The sequence below is a fragment of the Haemaphysalis longicornis genome, unplaced genomic scaffold (assembly GCF_048455015.1).
Source record: "Haemaphysalis longicornis isolate Haplotype H1 unplaced genomic scaffold, Haemaphysalis longicornis Haplotype H1 scaffold_12, whole genome shotgun sequence".
Taxonomy (NCBI): Eukaryota; Metazoa; Arthropoda; class Arachnida; order Ixodida; family Ixodidae; genus Haemaphysalis; species Haemaphysalis longicornis.
The window spans coordinates 18500517-18520405 of NW_027526225.1; positions in this window are offsets into that span (position 1 = coordinate 18500517).

Below are 19889 nucleotides of genomic sequence, written 5' to 3' on the forward strand. Positions count from 1 at the left end.
ATTATTTTTTTATTTATATACTCTTGACTGCTGCCCCCGGCGGTGGCTCAGTGGCTAAGGCATTGCGCTGCTGAGCACGAGGTCGCGGTTTCGATTCCTGGCCGCGTCGGCAGCTTTTCTGATGGAGGCGAAAAGCAAAAACGCCCGTGTGTACGAGATTTCGGCGCACGTTAAATATCATAAGGTGGACGAAATCCATCCGCAGCCCTCTACTACGGCGTGCTTCATCGCCTGCGTTGCGTAGGCGCGTTAAACCCAACAATCAATCAATCATCTCTTTCCTGCGGAACTCTTTTTTTTCTAACGGACAACAGCAACCCCACTTCCTCGCAGAATGGGTACTTACGGCTTTCGTCGTAATAGTGGCAGAGGAAGACGCAATCCACAAGCCGGAGCTTGGTTAGAGAGCGGAGGCATGTAGCGCACCACTACAAAACACGTCTTCCAGAAATGAACAAAGCTGGAAGCGCAGGTAAAGTCAATGCGGATACTCTATTTTATTGTCTAAAGCTACTCAGCTAATAGGAAATAACAATGAGTGCTTAAACAGCTATACTCACATCACAATCCTTGAGTTCCAATCTAAGGCCTTTTCTTCTAACAGTTTAGTGGTTTTGTTTTCGTCTTTATCGGGGAGAAAAATTCTAACGGTGCCGTCGTTCATCACGGCGAACCGAAACCAAGACCGGATGAGCGAAGGAGGCCGGAATTTGTTGTTCTTGTTTATTCCTTCCAAATCTCTCTTATTCTTCTTCACTCACCTCCAAAGGGACGACAATTCTTTGTGACAGGGCTAAGCGATTGTCTTTCATACGTCGTTCGTCTGCGATGCCCAGATTCATTCTCCTCTAAGAGCCCCCCCCCCTACCGTTAGCCGAAAACGACGAATTCTGCCCGAACACGCATTATAAAATAACCATGCGATCACTGTGCCAGGTTAAGGCTGATTTATCGATTTATGTAGGCCCAACTACGTATCAGAAGGAAGCTTTAGCCTTGTGTAGCTCCATTCTCGTGGCATGCTGGGAATGTGCTTAAGGAGCTCGGATTACTTTGTTAGACGACGAGTTCAAAGGTAATCCTCCGTGTGCAGTGAGTTTCCTCTACGAATGAAAATTACGAATGAACTATAAAGGCATCCCCGCGGCTCAAAATTAAATCCTAGAGATGCCTCATAAAACTGTCTATTGAGCAAAACGTTCTTTTTTGTACGTCATTCAAACAGGACACTCCCGTGTACTAAGGGCTGCCGCTCTACGATGTAGGCTTACCCGAAGTTGGGCCGTTAGTATGTACCGCGAAAGCAAAATAATCGCGACTCGAAGTGCGGGACGAGGGTAGTCTGCCAGCTCTGCGTGATAAAGGCGCATAGTTGTGTTGTGCAAATTGAATGGCACCATTTCAGGGGAATGGCAAATGCGTTGCTTGTTGAACATCATGGTGGGCTTCCAAAATTCTGTGGGAGAATTACGAGGATACGTAAGCACTGCTTATGGTACACTGATTGCAAAAAGGAGCATACAAATGCCGTTTGTGGTTTTTCACTATGATCCCAGTATTTCTTGCGTAATCTGCTTCTTTTCTCCGTTAATAAGAGCCGGCACCCACGCGGCTTCACATAGAAACGTCACCAGAACCCTGTGAATTGAAATTTTGGGGTTTGACGCGATGAAGATACAGCAGGCCTGAGGCGCGCCATAGTGGAGGACTCCGAAATCTTTTTGGTCACTTAGTTCTACTTAAGTGCCGAAATATCAACACACAGGCGTTTACGCTTTTTGCCTCTATTTAAAAGCCAATAACCACGGCCGGGTGTGCTGCAGGCCGGGTGTGCTGCACGCCAGTGACTCCTGCAAGGAGTCACTGGCGTCGATAAGCTGGAGCGATGCGCTGGCTCGGTGTCGTGGCCGCTGACGACGTCGTGGCGTTGGTTCCTGTGCTCTCACTGTTTCCAGCAGAGGGTTGAGTTGCGGTCGCTGCGTGGACTCGCAAGTATCGAAGGCGTAAAGGGAGATGCGGTTTGGCGTTGAGTTTCCTGGGCGCTCACATCCAGCGGGGAACTCAGCGAACCCACGCTTCCTGCCTCCTAATTGCCACCTCGGTTCAGCATCCCCCCTCGTCTTCTTGGTTTAGCCATGCCCTCTTCCCTGACATCAGAACGAGCGCTTGTTTCTTTTCACTTTGGGAACATAAAAACGCCTCCTCAAACCGGGGTCGATACCGCGTCCTTGGGCTCACCAGCACAACGCCTTAGCGACTGAACGACCGCGGCAGGTCAAAGACACTTAATGCGAACGTACATTGCTTCTCACGTAATTACTACTTGTCTATTACCTATATTCACGGGGTTAATCGAGCCGACACAGTATGTATGTAATACGGATTTTCAAGTTTCAGGTCACGACGTTATTGTTAGGTCCACCTTGAGTGAGCCGGAGTCATGGAGCTTTGAAGGTATCTATGATGAGCTATTTTCACGATGCGGCTCGCACTCCGTAGGGCCTGGATTTGATTATAAAACCACAAGTTTACAAAATGTTGCTTACAATTCAATCTCCGTGCCTTGCTCAAAGAAACTTGCTGAAAACGTGCGCCGTCACACCAACCAACGTTTCACCTGGTTTAATTGTTCCCATTTTGTAAGCCATTTCATTTCATTTCATTTACTTTACCCTCAAGGCCAGAGAAGTTACAGGAGCAAACGCGTTACAAGCGCAAAAAAAACAGATCATACAATGCAGCAAAAAGTAGTGCATAACAGGTCTATGTGGTCCCTAGTATAACAATACTAGCTAAAGTTATGCGAAACAGGTGAGGGTTTCAATGGCGGAGATTGGTCCGGGAAGGTGGTTCCAGTCATATGCTATGCGAGGAATGAATGACTAACAACAAGATTTTCTTCAAAAAAACATAACTGCAACTTCATGACGGTGATCAATGCGGGCAGAAACACGAAGTCGCAAAAACGAAGATGGGATGCAAGAATTGTGATAGTATATTCTGTGAAATAAACAAAGACAACACGCCGCGGTGGCTCAGTGGCTAAGGCGTTGTGCTGCTGAACACGAGGGCGTGGGTTCGATTCCCGGCCGCGGCGGCCACTTTTCTGATGGAGGCAAAAAGCAAAAACGCCCGTGTGTTAGAGGTTTCGGTGCACGTTAACGATCCCCAGGTGGTCAAAGTTAATCCGGAGCCCTCCACTACGGCGTGCCTCATCGCGTGCGTTGCATCGGTGCGTTAGACCATACAATCAATCAAATCAATAAACAAAGACAAAAATACAGACGACGGTGGGCAAGATGAGGCAAGTGCAAAGTATTTTTCATGGATGTTACACTGAATGATCTACTGTAATTGCCTGTAAGGAACATGCAGCGTTGTTTTAAACGCGTTCGAGAGATTCGATTAAAATTTAAGTGCCCGGATCTCTTATTGGGGTAGCGTATTCTAATTTAAATCGTAACAATGTTGTGTACGATAGTGTCTTCAGGGAAATAGGAGCAGATGAAAAGTTCAAATCTCTACCACATGGCTTTAGATTTTTGTATCTACAAAATAAAATTTGTATTCGCATTACTACCGTTGAAAACGGCTAAACAAGCACAGCCGCGACCAACTAATAGAGACGGGAAACTTAGCTAGGACGTTGCGGGCTCATGTCCTTCCGCAAGAAGCAAATAAACGCGTACGGAAGAGATATCGTCGAGCATGAAGCGTTTCCCGACAAACGGCCAAGATAGCACGCCCAGCCTCAGCGAGTCGATGTTTAAACCTAACTTTGCGCAGGAACACGAGCTCTTGATAACTGTTTCCGGACAGAGACCGGATGCCAAGCGAAGTTTCCCCGTTCCGGTCAAAGATTCTGTACACGCCGGAAATGCAAAGTCTTCAAATCCTGCAAATTCTTCATAGCCCTTAGCAGAAACGTAGCTAGGAACTACTCTATGTTCGTACCTACTTCATTTAGCGAAATGTGGCAGACGAGCCGGTAACAAAATTCTGGGGACGCTGTCGGAATTCCCCCACAAAGGCTGGAGACGGCTTAGGAGAGCGCATTGTGCAAACGCATGAAAGACGGCTCAAGATGCAAACTGAGGAAGTGTCACAAAATAAACCTCACGAAAGGATGAAGAAATGCCAGGCGCGTGCTGCTAAACACGTTTAACGCATGCACAGAACGCCTGAAGCGGAACTGGTTTGGGCCCACAAAAGATGCGAGTTTATTGGACATATACCACAGCAAAATAAAGCAACCCTAGGAAATAAGCAGATGAAAAAGAATGTATGGAAGGAGAACAAAAAGTGGAATAAGAGGGAATTGTAAACCGAACACAGCGTGCAAAGGGATGAGACAAATTTTTCGGACTGAGCGAAAGGTCGCACGTGTTTCTTGGAAGCGAACAAAAGGATAGGATACCACAACATGCGTTAACACCGCTTCGAAGCACAGGGCTGTTGGCGGAACCACATCTTTTCTTGATGCTGGGAGGACGATGCGTAGCACTTGATAATTAGGCTAGCAAGCTGACACCCAGAGCAGTCATGCGGCAGTGAGTTATCTCCAGCCCACCAAGAAAAAAGATCCAGAAGATGCTGCGTTCACATTAACTTTACCAAGTGAGCCCAATGTTCCCTCTTTCTTGCACTTCCAGGCCTCATGGTTTGGCCATGGCGCTGCGCTTTTGCATTCATGTGAGGAATTAGGTTTGTTGTTTTGGTGTGGTGCCTTTATTTGTCAACTTAGCGAACCCATAGAGAAAGGGGCGTTTATAACAAGAATGCCGCTGAAGAACAGCGAGAAGGCGGAGGGAACAACAAGTGAAACCGTGAAAAAGAACATCCTTAGATATACCTTACCAATTTTAGCTGAAAGAGCGTTCCCGTCACCTAAATATCAGGGACACTGTCCCACATACCCCGCTGTCTATTTATGTTGGTCAACGTAATTCTATGTTATTTTAGGCACAATTAACTCTGAAACATTAGAAAAATTTACCTGGACCGTGGTCCTCACAGTAGGATTGCGGTGCTCTACAAACTGTACTATCTTGGCACTTGCCGTCACAGTACAAAACTTGCTGTTGTTTTTTTCGTATTGGCACATGCACACTAGGAGAATTTGCCAGGAATCAGGAGCCTTGAGTGAATAATGGGCCCGTTTAACAAAATTTACAGGCTGTACGAAATAAACAATACTAAATCTTTGTTTAACAGGGATGTTCTTAGTTATTGGAACTTTGAATTTAGCCAATTCCGCTACTCGTCTTCAGTTAGGACTCCAAGCTGTCACAGTTATGCTCGTATGAACCAATCGACATCTTTTAATTGAGGAGAAATATATTGTTTCGAGCTGACAGGGAGATGTTACGCAGCTATCGAGATGCATACCTGCCAGGTTCACCGCGATGGCATTCGGGAGATCTGACCGGTGGAGGGAAAGAAACAATAGTGGCAACAAAATGAAATATTTACACACATTTTTAATTTATTGAAAAACAGATCCGCAACTGAACTCATTTGTCTCGACTAATAACAAGCGAAAGCACTGCTCAAATGCTAAGTCTTCTACGTGACTGCCATAACGCTTTCAGGATTTCTTAGGAATACAGTAGAGCGTATCAAAGTTCCCTCCTTCGGCACTTCGCCAAAAGAACGCAACTGAGGATTGTGTCAGATGAATTCTCGGAAGTCGGGGAAATTTTTCTTTAATATGCTGAACTGCCTGTTGCATTCAGCGTTTTGTGGTACTGAGCAGTTCAACTTGCGAGCATGGTCGATCATACTTTTTCGGCTCTTCACTAATGACGATGTCAACACGTGTAGGATTAAACTGCAGAAATGTGCAGCTACGGCGCAATGTGGCCTCACTGAGAAAAAGGTTTGGCCAAACAGAGGTGGGTATTCGGGGCGCTTTTGTTTTGGTTGTACAATTTTACAAAACCGTCATAACTCGGGAGACTCCCGTACTATTCGGAAAACCTGACAGGAAAGGGGATGCATTTACAAAAAAAGAAACATCGCAGATTTCAGGTCGCTTAGCCTTGCCTGATTAGTTTTCTTAGTCGTCCTTTACAAGCGATCCCCAAGCCAGCAGAAAAATGGCAATAGACGGGACTATGAGACACCGGAAGGAAGGAACAGTCCTGAAGGACGGATGCGCCGGGAGCTTAACGAGGTGTAGAGCCCCGTTTGCTACCCTGCTCTGAGGGAGTGGAGTGGGTTTAAGGGGGTAAATAAGAGGGAAGGCGAAGAGGAAAAGATAGGAGTGGGAAGGCGCGCACTCCAGTCCTGTTTTGGTCACTACAGTCGTTCATGCAAGTTCGCTTTGCTCAGGAAACATAAAAGAGCTTGCCTTCTGCGCGGTCGATGGTAAAGACAGATGACTTAGGATAGTTTCTACTGCAAACGGTCGATTGTCCAATCGGCTGAGCGTGGTGGCAAGCACGCTTCTCTCCATCGAGTATCCGGGGCAACGACAAAGCACAAGATCTATAGTCTATTCCGCCCCACAGGCGCCCCAGTGGGCGCTGCTTGCCATCCCAAAGAGGAAGGAGTAGGCTTTCGTGAAGGCCACTCCCAACCACAGTGTACAAAATAAAGTGGACTGTGGACGAGGCAGCCCATATAGAATACGGCACTGAAGAAGAGGATCTTGAATATACAGACGGAACCGCACGGGGTAACTTGATTAATCTTGAAGACGGTATTGGTGACGCCATGGACCCCTACCCCTCAAACATAATCTGGAACCAACCGTGGCGATGTGTTTTGAGGTGAAGGGTAGATACCTCAAACGGCGGCCGTCGGAGCCCAGGTCAAGTTCTGGCGAATGGGCACCTTCTCTGTTTACCAGGTAGGGAGCTCCGGGATCTCTGCCGGCATCAGGGTAACCCTAGCCGAGAAAGTACCCCCGTCCCCTGGTTATATACTACGCTTTATGGTATTTTCTAAGCTTCCCTCCCGCCAAACGTTATCGGTCCATAGAAAGGGGCCGCACCGAAGTATGTTTTTCTCCTTTGCAATCAATCTCGCTCCCAAAGCCCGATAATTTCTCGCGCGTTTTGATCATGGAGTCTCTAGATAAGAGAAAGCCAATCACTCCCCAGTCTAAGTGTATCATCTCCAAGAATCTTGAAAGCCTTGTCGGCAAGCCGTACAAGGCTATGAAACTGAAAACAGGAGAACCCCTGATTGAGGTCGACAACAAACGACGATGCAGGCATCGATTGTGGCTTCGTCCGGAAAGCGGGAGCCTCGCATTTATTCTTTCCCTCCTGTTTATTTAACGCACATTAGTGCGGATTCTCCCCCTGCCAGCGTTCATTCCGTGCGTAACAATGCTGAAGCCCCCTTGGTCAGAACGCTGTCTGTGACCTTCGAAAAAGGTGCCCGAACTGCACCGCGGAAAATCGGAAAAACACGCGTGCATTCGGCTTATAGTATCCTTCTCATTCACCTTGCTATGAAGATGTGAGAGATGCCGCCCACCTAGAGAGTTGTGAGGAGCTGCCTCGCTAATGGGGGCAGAAGAGCGCCGAGCTGTACTATACCCGCAACCGAGGGCGCCATTTTTCGGCTATCATTGCTTGCTCAGTGAGCGAACACTAGTGTGTGTTTCTGGTTGCCTTTTTCTTGCCAACTTTCCTTTCCGATGTTTGCTTTTTAAACTGCTGCGTGTGAGGGACGATACATTCCTTCCGGCAGGGGACGCCTTCACCGAATACCGGCCGCGACAGAGCAACGAAACATTGCGTTCGTGCCAGCAAGCCATGTATTTCAGGAGGAATGGCTAACGGTAGCACTAGGGGTTTCCATGTGCAGCTTTCCCGCTCATGGCAGTCCTTTCAACAGCGACTACTTTGCAGTTATTTAGCCTAATTGAAAGTTATATTGCGCTGCTAATATTGGGGGTGAAGACGTGCTGTGCGCACAGTTTCAAGTCTTGCACGCTTTGCGGCTAGGTTCCTGAGCCATGGAAACTATCCCATAGAAATGCATGGGGAGTAAGATTTGACAGCGAACTGCACATAAAATATTCAGAATCCTGGAAATTTCTTCCAGGGTTTTCATCTCCACGTTGACTTCTTGCTTTGTGCCAAATATCACTTTCCTGAAGTGGTTTCCCTAGGTTCCTGAGAGGTCGACATTTTGAGCGTGAAAGCTCGGTATGCAGTGGTTTGTCGCAAGTTCGGGCAGAGAGTGTGCGTGTGCGTGTGCGTGTGCATGTGTGCGTTTGTGTGTGAGTGCGTGTGGCTGTATGTGGGGTGAGAATGCGCGCGTGTGTGTGCTTGTGTGTGCGTGCGTGCATGCCATTCCCAAATCATGCATCCTACTTTTCTGGTTTAAACCTACGATTACATGCAGAATTTTTGGAGCTTTGAGCCTTCCACCGGATATGCGGTAGATTTCGTCGTCGACAGACAAAATCACGTCAGCCATCGCCCACTGTAGCGTGTAACAGAGCGGTACACCCGGCGGTAAAATAAGCCGGGACATGCGAGCGCCTGGCAAACTGCGTCACCCCGCCATCTGACGTTGCACTTCTGGTGTCGAGACAGCACTGTGCGCGTCCAACCACCGTATATTACCCTGTATTTTCCTTGGCTTCAAGCGACAAAGCTGCAGCATTGAGCGCTCGGTGCTAGGGGCCACTTTTTGTGTTTACCACGTAAAGCTGGCATGTGTTTTGGCGCGAACGGCAAGGGTGTAGCGGGCTTTTCTTTATCTTCCTGGCTGGCTCTGACAAAACACACACTCCAATGAGATTTTGACATGTTACTTTTGAAGGCAATATCGCTTGTTTAACGGCCTAAAACGGAAATTTTGGTCTTTGTTGGTGTCAAGAAATTGAACGTGAATGGAAACATATTATTAACACGAAAGTGTTTTATGCCCGGCTACACAAATATTTTACTGACGTGTTATCCGCCACGGAAGTGACGACACCAGAAAAAGTGACGCGGCACCTGGTTTCAATCCCATGACTCTCTGGCAATATTCTAGTTCACTGTACTCTGGCCATAACAGGAGGTACGCGGCGCTCTACCTTCTTCGCTACGAAGCGTCGCGTGGATGGGACGACAAACGCGCCTTATGGCCTTCTTGTCTGATGGTGCTGCGTGGCCTCCGCGATCTGTTGCCGGCGGCAGCAGATCGCGGAGGCCATGGGTGTTGCATCATGACGCTACTGAGCGCCGACAGTTGGCGCCTCGATAGCAGCGCCTACGTGTTCGGGGGACGCGCAGTGTAAGGCCTCTCCCATAGATCTCCGGTTATCCCGGTCCTGTGCTAACTGCGACCGACTTTTCCCGGCAAACGTCTTAATCTGATCTTCCCATCTAATATTCTGCCGCACCCTGCCACGCTGGCCTTCTCTAGGATCCAATCTGTTGCCCTTAATGACCAATGGTTATCTTGCCTTGGCATTACTAGCCCTGCCCACGTCCATTGCTGCTTCTAAATTTCTACTAATATGTCATTAACGTAACACGCGCTAGTTCCCTGACCCATTCGGGACTTGGGGGCTCATTCGGGGGGCTCATTCGGGGGCCCTATTCGGGACTGCACGAATCCACAGCGAATTCGCCATTTTCGCGTAAGTCAACGTAAGCAGTCAGTGACGTCGGGCATGTATAGCCATGACGATACGCAGTGTAAGTTGACGCTTGACTCCTGAAGATCGCATCCAAGGTACCAAATATTGCGCATAAAAGAAAGAAAAACACTCGGCATGTATTATAAAAACTCAGACGGTAGCTGAGGATGGCAAGGGAAACACTTTTTGCAGGTGGAAATTTGCGTCAACACCACAAGGCAATCCAGTAACGTTGATCTAAAAGCGAGAGAAAGTTGGGTGTTTACCTAAATAACCTTTTTACCGTATCTGTTTATTTCTTTCAATAACTTTTAGTAACAGAGTTGAGCTCTATGCTTCAATGCGAGCTTTGTTGCGTCATCACCTTCCCGGCCGCCACAGCCGCCACGCTATCGTCTCCTGCTATGTTACAAGTTTATGGCGTGATCACCGAAAAAGACGGCCCCGACCATTGCTTGTATAACGCATAAGGGCAGCGAAGCACTACGACTGGTAACCGCTCGAAGCATGCCGATGTCGCCGATTCACTCATTCGTCAAGCCCGTCAGCGCAGTAATGAATAAAACAGTCGCTTTTCTTGGTTATTTGTCTCTTGAATTCGGCCATGTCTTTGTTATTTTTCTGTTGAGTTCGATTATGTGACGCAGCCGTTTACTAGGAGGAGTATAGACAAATGTCATGCATTTGGATTTCTCTTTCATGAAGAGGCTTGTACTGCCCGCTAATGTTGCTGTTTCGCCAAACAAATAACTTTTATTTTATTGTCAAACATAAAAGCAAAATACGGCACATTATTTGTATGCTCCATGATCGCTGACTTGGAAGAACTAAAAAAAATATTTTTTTCGGTAGAAAACATGCTTTAAACCGTGCGTCACGCGAAACTGCCCCTGCTGCAAGTTTTCACGTGGATTTCACGGCGCCGAAGTTCGGTGAACTTTTTTGCTTTATTTCACGGCGACAGCAGCCTGCCATTTTCAGGCTGTTACGTCCATTACTGCACCTTTGCGCAGGTTAAAGTTGCCAATGTGTTACGCAATCGTGTCTGCGAGGTGTTTAATTGACGTCACGCCTTCTCAGCCAAGCACAGAGAGGGCGTTTATTACCAGCCGTATTGTTGTTGAATAGAAAAGACAGACCTATGTTGTCATGTCCTCTGCATTAGTCTAGTTATTCATTGCCGGCCAAGGACTGTGCGGTTTCGGTAAAGGGAAATACAGAAACGTTAGAGCTGCTCCCAGTAAACGTCATGAAATGTCAAATTTCAAAAGCACACGGAACCGCTTTGTCAACCGGAAGCACGTGGTCAAACTTGAAAGCCATTCACAAAAGACTTCAGGCCAATTCACAGTTCACGGTCAATTTCGTGGGTCGGCTAGACGGAAGCAAGCTCTTATCACTGCTCGTTCGCCGCTCACCTGACGTGGCACATCGGTGCATGGACGAGCGCTGAGTGATTACGAAACAACATTGAAACTTGCAGAGGTAGATGCTTACTCGGGCTCAGTGGAAATATAATTACCTTCCTGTATTTCCTTGACAGCGTCTGAGAAAAAGCGGAGGCTAAAGGTGAACATCGCCTTACGGGGCCCCCGGCATTCTTACAGGCTTCACAAGCTCACATAAATAACCTAAATTAGGTGGCATGATGCAAACTAAAAATAAAAAAATAAACAAAACAAAATTTTACAACACAGGAGACGAATTTTGCATTTCAGCGAAAAATGTGTGTTAGTGGCACTAAATCTTATCTATCTACATAAAAAATTGTTTACATCTTGTATCATAGTGCCTGATGTAATAAAGGTACGGCGAAGTGAAACAAAAATAGATTGCCCAAAAGCAAACCAGACGTGGAGCTTCAGATATAAACAGAGATGGGTATAAAGCAGCTACAATGAATTCATTGTAGTTACACCATAAAATTACAGCATAAAGTAAAGTGTCATACTCTAGCATATTGTGATGTGCTGCAATGTTTACCTGCCGGTGGCCCTGAAGGTAGGGTACACGACGATCGAAAACTGGCAAGTTTGTGTAACGTTGTTACCAGATATTGGGAATCTGAATGATGTTTTGCATTGCTCGTGATTAACAATTACGTGAAAACAACCTCATTTTCGACGCGCAGCCATCACTTAAAATACATACGAGCCCACCAAAGCGTAACTCTATGCGCTAATTTCCTGCCGTCGCAAAGGAAGAAAGAAATAAATAATTCAATACAGTTTCTACTTTCTCCGGTAAACCTTGCTTTGCCCCACCGAATGAACGACCCGTGGCTGTTGAACCCCCTTCTTGAAGAGCCAATACGAAGGGCGTGTTTCAGGGAAGTCGCGTACGTCCTGTGAGAAACCCACTACCCCAAATAAATAAAAACACGAAGGAAGCTCACACTAATGCGTAAGACTTGGAGGTAGCAAAGGTGTACGCAACAGTCGCGTTTTCCTTTTTTTGGCCCCACGGCGTTGTTTAAGCCTCGCCGCTGAACGAGGGACCACAGCTGGATGTTTGTCTTACTCGATCGCATACGGTTCTGCGCCGCACGTGGCCTCGTGGCCTTCCTTTGTGTATCGCCACTTATCACTGAGGCGGCGGCCTCCCCGCCTTTCTCCGCCACGCCCCGAGCATAGGTGGACAGCACGTCTCCTTTCACCTTTCCCTTCTCGGCTGCCTCTCCCCGCCACCAGGCCACTGCTCCGTGACGAAAGCTTGCGGAAGAGGGTGTGGTTTGACCTCTAGCGCTCAAGGCCAAATCTGGTCTTCCCGCGAAGACTGCCCGAGCTAGCGTAGTGTGGCTTCCGCTACAACACAGCGAGCGAATGAAAGCGAGTGTTGGACATAAACAAGACGGCCCGCTTGGAAAATGAATGACATGAAAATGCAGCAGACAGGCCATCACGTGAAGATATACAGAGGCAAAACTACTGAACCTTACTTTCCCACAGCTTTCGTTTTCGGCTTCGTCTTGGTGCATCGACACGTCTCGTTAACCGACTCGTGCTAGACTGGACCCACTGTGAAGAAAAAGAAGGTGATTGCAACAAGAAGAAGCCTCAGTACCGTGAAACAGGAAGCACTGATGGGATTTGTGTCAATACACAGCACCTAAGCTTTCCTCACGCCTGTCAAAGCCTCCTACAACAGTGCGTTCGTACGTGTGCATCTTAGCGCGAACTCATATCAGTGTTTCTGCACTGCCTTTATGCCAGCATTGGTACATCTAGCTGGGAAGAAGTCGTGCAGTAAAAAGCTCGCAATAGTAGCTTTGATTAGATGAACGGCGGCGGGCCCATGCTTAGTTCAACCTTTGCCCATGCCGAGAGAGAGGAAGAGAGATAACTGTAATGGTGCAGTGAAGTGCGCCTCGCAGCGATCTTGGCTTGCTACTACGCATGGGAATAGTGAAAAGTGAAGATGTGTGAAGAAGCGTAGACACAAAATAACACGCACAAATAACAACAGCCACCGGAACAAACCAAAAACTCCCACCTCCCCTCGCGGGAACCCCTGTGTAGATGCGACGCATAGGGCGTTCACGTTGCAGCGTTGGACAGCGGAGGAACGTCGCTGGAACGATGGATCGGAGCGGCGCAGGCACCGCATTTTATAGCGCGCATAACGGTGAGGGGACGCGCCGGCGCCGGCGCGTCTGCCGCGGCTATGACGCAACACAATCCACTTTATTCCAATCCTAGCCAAGCCAATCCAATCGTATCCAATCCAATGCCCCTCGCGAGAGAGTGTTCGCTATCGGAGGGGAGAGGGGGTGAGCGGCGGAGAGCGCAGCTCGCGTGGCGTGGAGAATGGGGGAGGGGCGTACGCCGACAACAACGCCGACGACGCCGGATGCAGGGACAAGGCGAGTGAATGAGATGCAGTCGCATCTAAAACACAAACAGGGGCGGGAGCGCAGACATAACACACAAGCGCGCACACGCACACACACGCACCCACCCACACACACGCACGCACATACACGCATGCGCACACGCCACGCGCAACTTACATGCACACGCACACACAAAGAGTATGTGTAAATATAACTGTCAGGATTTGCTCCTAACAGGGGTCGCGAAGAAAAAGGCACCAACGCCTCTGCATCCTGTGTAGCAGCTGGACTGGACTTTGACGGTCTGACGAAATTGATGAGGTTCAGGCGTGCATCAGCACGCAGTCACAAAGTCACCTTCAGGGTAAGCCGTGGTGAAGAGAAGCGCGGACACTCACCCACAGGATATGTTCGATGTCTTCACGAACATACTATGTCTGACACAGAGGGGATGTCGCTCTGCGCTTCCTGTCCAGGTCAACTTCCACTTCCGTTCCGCACATCATCCGAATCCATTACGGGCATTCGTTTGTGGCAGTCTCGAAACGTAAAAGCTCTGCTAAATGTACACGGGTGCCTGCAAATCGCAACCAGCTATGCGCTTTGCAGATTTTAATAAAGAAACGATTTGTCGCAGTGAAGAAGTCCACGTTTTGTAAGCTCCGTATACTGGTTCAGGTGTGTTTTCTGAGAGGTTTTCCAGCGGGACGCTGGCGGCATTCGTGATACGCAGAGCCGCCTTCGCCATCTTTAAAGGGCCATTGAGACATTATGCAAGTTTGATTCATTAGAGGGGCAGCTACGTCCCGATAATAATGATACCAGTATTATCGCAAAGTCCAAAAAATATTCCAGATTTTAAAGAATGTATCTAAAGCATTGCCGATACCCTAGCCACTTTCCGACGATTGCTCTATGACGTCAGAGAATCTTCTTTAGAGGCGATACCCCAGCCACTTTCCGGCAATTTCTCTATGATGTCACAGAATTTTGTTTACAGGCGATACCCCAGCAACTTTTCGGCGATTTCTTTATGAAGTCACGGAATCTTGTTTACACCATTTGCGACCGCCGACACAAGCTGTCACCAAAAAAATCGGAGTTAACGATTCCAGAGTGCCTCCAGTTTCATTTGGTCGTGTCACTCGAATGCTAACGAGCAGTTGAAACTCTAAAATTAATGCCCTTAGTGCTGGCCCATATTAGTTCACTTCTGGCCATATTACGACACTGCAGCGCGAAAGTTGAACTCTTTTCAATATTTCTTACATTTTCCCAATTAAGAAAACCTTCTCTTGTCGCTGGCATGGAGCTGAGTGATTTACCAAAGGCAAGCTCTCCCAAATCGACGATAGCAAAAAAAAAAGCTGCAAGAAAAAAAAGCGCAGCCTACGTGATTGCACCTCCGGGCAAGTTCTTTTCCCCCGCAGCAATCCCCACTCTCTACATGGGTGCAACCACATTGGAATAGTAAGACCAAGCACCAAACAGGAAGCTATGCACAAGAGGCACCACGGAAGGTTGCAGTATTGAGAAAAAAAAAGTGTTTTCTTGTTTCGCTTTAGCAAGAGCTCTTGTGGAAAATGCCACTGGCCGAGTCCCGGGAGAAAATGAATTTTTGCCGCTTCCGCTCTCTGTCTCCTTTAGCCTAGCTGTCGTATGCTCTGCTCGGCAGCATGTAAGCTCCACCACGCTGAAGCAGGAGGCTGGCCTATCAGAGAGTGTAAGGCGCAGACAACACCTGTATAGAAGACTTATTTTGTTGGGGACCCCAATGTAGAGAAAAATTTTTGCAGGAAAGGAAAATGGAAGCAAAGGAAACGAAATCTGGGGGCTGCTTCTTTTTCGCGTTTGCTCCAGGGTTTGAAACACACCTGTCACGAGGGGACAGAATTCGTTTCTCTAAGGCGGACGTTTCCTTGAAGAGACGGGAACTGCTTTAGCTGGCGCGGAGACCGTGGGCGTTGCTAGCAGCTGCTGTTGCGTGAGCTGCAGTGCTTCTGTCCTTTCTTTCTCCACCTCGATCCCACTGGAATTTCACCCAGATTGAATATTTCCCAGCGTCTTCGCGCCGGCGTCTGGTACGTGGGGGCCAAAGTTGAAGGTAATTCCCTTGAAGCTCCGAGCGTACGCTTGCTGAGGGCTGCAATCAGCATCTTTAAATTTTGAGTCTTTTGCTTCGAAAGTACCCGTGGCCCCAGGGGAAACAATGCCTGTGAAAGTCCAGGCTCTGAGTGTTACACAACATGACGTGCCGTTTAATTACACATCTGTGATAATGAGCGGTACAATTGCAACTATAGAAAGCATATTCGTGAATGTACAAAATATACCCGCCCATTGACGTTCTTCGAAACATCCCTTTTGTTTTAAGCGTATTTCGAATGTCCCAAGCGTTGTCGGGAACGCAGACAGTTTTCTCTCTATGTGCCACCTCAATAGCAAGTGCTGGAGTAGATAAATGGATAAATAGAAAAAAATATGATCCCGTAGGATTGAGCATCCTTTTTAACACGAAAGTTTTTATTCTGAGATTCACGAAGATATCACTTAGATCATATTTGTCACGGAAGTGACGCCAGTACAACGAAGAAAGCTGCCTGCAAAGGGTGCACCCCTGCGCAGGGCGTCTTTTCGCGGGGAAGAAACCTTTAGTACTAAAGAGTACGTTATATTTCGAGTTCGTTTTCAGATTTTATATTTTAACACGAAAGTGTTTTATGCCACGATACCCCATGATTTCACTGACGTCATATCCGTCACGGAAATGACGCCAGTACACCTTTGCCGAAGTGACCCGCCAGCAGGACGTTGCTCACCAAGCGCACCCACGAGACAGCCGCCGACCCGGAAATGATGCTAAAGTGCAGATTTTGTTGCACACGTCATATTTTAGAAACATGTAATTCCTTTCCTGAAATGAAAAGTAAAAAAAAAAACAAATTTTTGTTTATGTAGTCTTCACAAGATGGCGCTAGCTGTATAGCAAGCGAGTTTTAATTTTTTATTTCAGTACAGAAGTGACATATTACCAAAACAACCAAACAAGGCCGTTTGGAGCGTTTTCATGCGTCTGCAATACTTTTTGTCCAGGTGCCCGATGGTTTTTAGGACGGTGGGTCATGAAGCCGTAGGTCTCATAGGAATGTTAACAGCTGAATCCCCTTACACGGGTCTGGTTGAAGCGCATCCCGTCCGTACGGGTCACCGTCTGAACGGGCCTATGGTTTGATCGGGTCCTTGCATGAACGGTTCCCCGTCTAAGCGAGATCCTGTTCCATAACCCTATTTAATAGGACCCGTTAACCAAAACTTTTTTGATTTAACCAAAACTTTTTTTATAGGATCTTGTGTTTTGAAGCAAAGGCTTTTTTGGTGGGACCAATAGCATCGTGTCAAGAAACTAATGCATTCCCCCGTTGACCGGTTGGTCGACCGAAAAGTTCTGATAAGCTCTCTGTAGTCTCGACGAATGCGTGAAACCGGGCTTCTACTGTGTCAAAACGGTCTCTCGAAAATACCGAAAAAGGAACAGTTCTAGATAAGACTATACAAGAATCAATCACAAACGAGTGCAAGATTATACCTTTATCATGTGAACCACGTATCGGTTCACATTGATGTACTTCGTAGGGGCGTTCATTTAGTGCGGGAAAAATCGTCGCACAAGTTCGTTCCCCGTTTGGGATTTGGGTTTACGAATTTTTGACAATCCATTCGACGCACTTTTCTTGGGTTGGACGAACCTTTCGCTCTTCTCTCAAGTTTCTTTATGGAGGATGGTAAATTTTCCACACATAGATTACGCCAGTACCCGTGCCTAACATTGAAAACTAACTTAGATGCCGAGGTTGCGTATTTCCCGCCACAAATAATTCAAAAAGCCTGGTCTAGGCGGATGCGCGAGCATGTTTCATGCTATTCTTGGTCAGTGTGAATCGTTCGTCGCCTCGTATGTCTACCGCCCATTCCCCTCAATCTTTGCATTTCATGAATAACCACCTTCCTTCACCGGATATATAGGCTCGTACATCTTTCGCTTTGTCTCAAAGCTTTCTTTGAGATTTAACAATTGTAGTTATTGCTCAGGCCTGTTGTTGGCGTTGCCACACACGTTAATTTTTTGATTAGCCAATTTGTGGTATCCGAATGACACCTGACGGCTGCTTTCTCAAGCCTTCGTGCATTATTAAACCGTTTCGCGATGCTTTAATTTTTCTGCGCACTAATCTGTGTAAAACTGCATGGCTACTGCGTGAGTGAAATGTCAGTAACTAAGCGTAAATGTATGTGTGCGTTGAGGGTAGGCAGCTTCCCGAAGCTGCTGGATATGTATTGGGGAAGTTTAAATCACCCTGCTCAAATGATCTTGACGTTTCGGGAACCGGTAGCAATATACCTGTCACTCTATTGAACCTTTAAAAGGGTTATTCAGAATGCCTCCCCTCCCGCATCATTTGCACCAATGATGGCCTTTTACAACTTAACGTGCGGACAAGTAATCGTGCGAACTAAATTTGATGTGAACACATTACGCCATTAAGACAAATGCTAAAAAGGCAAAGGCGCTATACAAAATGAGTCATTATTATAACCATGCCGGAACGGAAAGGAGCACTTAAACAAGCAGCAGAGGACAAACTCATCGACTAGCCAATAGGCATACCTAATTAGGGGCGGTCGTTGCTTTTCCTTTTTTAGAAGATTGTGCACTAGATAAAGAAATTGAGCTAGAGAAAAGGAGCGCACTGGTCATGGTGTTGTTAGAAGTAATCAAGCAAAATAACAGCCGCGGTCGGAGGGCGGAAGGAGCAACGAAAGCAAGTCCCTCCGTTTCAGCTGCCCTCTGTAAGCTGCAAGAGGTTGCGTTCGGTCTTTAGGGCAGGAAAGGACGCACAAAAACCCTCTCGGCGTTTTCTTGCTCCGACGGTGTTCTTTCGGTCTGTCTCCTCCGCCTGCTCGCCATCTCCGAGGCGTTGTTTATGTTGTTCTGCTGCTGCTGCCTACTTCTTCCATTTCCCGGCCTTCCTGCGCAAACAGACCACTCTCAAGACCACTACTCAGGCAAAGATTGAGGCACAGTCGGTCTCGTTCGACCTCCTTCTCTGTTGCTGCTGAAGTTTTATTCAGGCGAAGCACCTTAAGGCCGAAGCTTGTCCGTCCGGCGTCCTGCGCCCGTGCTCACGGCACAGCACCGTGTAAATCGAAACAACTGCGAACTAAAGGTTCCCAAAATGTTAACAAGAACAAAAGAAAAGGTTCACAAAACGTTAGAGAGAGTTAGAGAGAGAGTGAAAGAGAGAGGGGGGCGAGGGGAAGAGAGACACACAGGACCGTGTAAATCCAAACATCTGTGAACAAAAGGTTCACACATGGTTAACGGGAACCAAATAAAACGTTCACAAAAGGTGAGAGAGAGGACGAGAGAGAGGAGAGAGTGCTCCTGGAGACCCGTGCTGCGCATTCGCGAGGATCATTGGATTGGATTGGACTGATTTGGATTGGATTGGATTGGATTGAAATTGACTGGACTGGATTAGATTGGAAATCTTTTTAGTAGCAGTAACCATTCTCACGGATTATTTACGGTAAGAACGATCCCCATTGGTTCGCCCACTCCTCGTGATTCACTCCGTGGAGATGCGTGATTTTTTTCTTCTCTCGTCGAGGAACATTCTTCAAGAAGCTAGAAGTGGAGGCGTGATACGAGAAGAAGACGAGGAAGAGACGACGTATTTGACGGTGTCGGCACTCACTTTCCTCCCTTCTACTTGGGAGCTGTGAGTGGTACATGGCGCACTCAGGTGGCGGTGGAGAACCATGGCTTCTTTGGCGCGTGAGAAACTACGGTGGCTTCCCTTCGAAATTTGAATGGTTCCGAGGAACACAATCGTACGGCCTTTCCCGGCAGCTCGGTTAGTGCTCTCGTTTCTCCTTGCCCCAGTGTTTGCGTTGCCCTTCGCTGAGTCTTTCTATTTTGCTTCTTTCTCGCCTTTCGTCAACTTGTTACGCTCGCCCGTTATTGTAGACCGTTTCCTGCGAGCTGCTTTTCCTGCCTTTTCTTTCAGCGAAACTTCCCTGTTAGACACGGCTGCATCGCGCTGCCTTTTCCTTCGTTGCTGCGTTTCTGTGTGTGAGGCCCTATTTGGGAGACCAGAACGCATTCGCGCGTTTCTATGAACAAGGATTAAGGTTCACGGATTAGGGTTCTTATACGCACAGATTAAGGTTCGAGCTGTTCTTCCGTTCAGCTCTTTTGCCGCTTTGTTGTGTTTCTGCAAGTGCAAGTCGCTCGTAGGCCGCATCACAGAGCTTCCTACTCAGACAAGCTGGTCGACTGGCACCTCCCTTTCGTGGTGAGCGGACAATCGATACGCTTCCAAATGCACCTTCAATCTCCATTTACCTGTGTGACGCCCCCTGAGCGTCATTAATATGACTAGGAATAAACCAGTTCCGTAT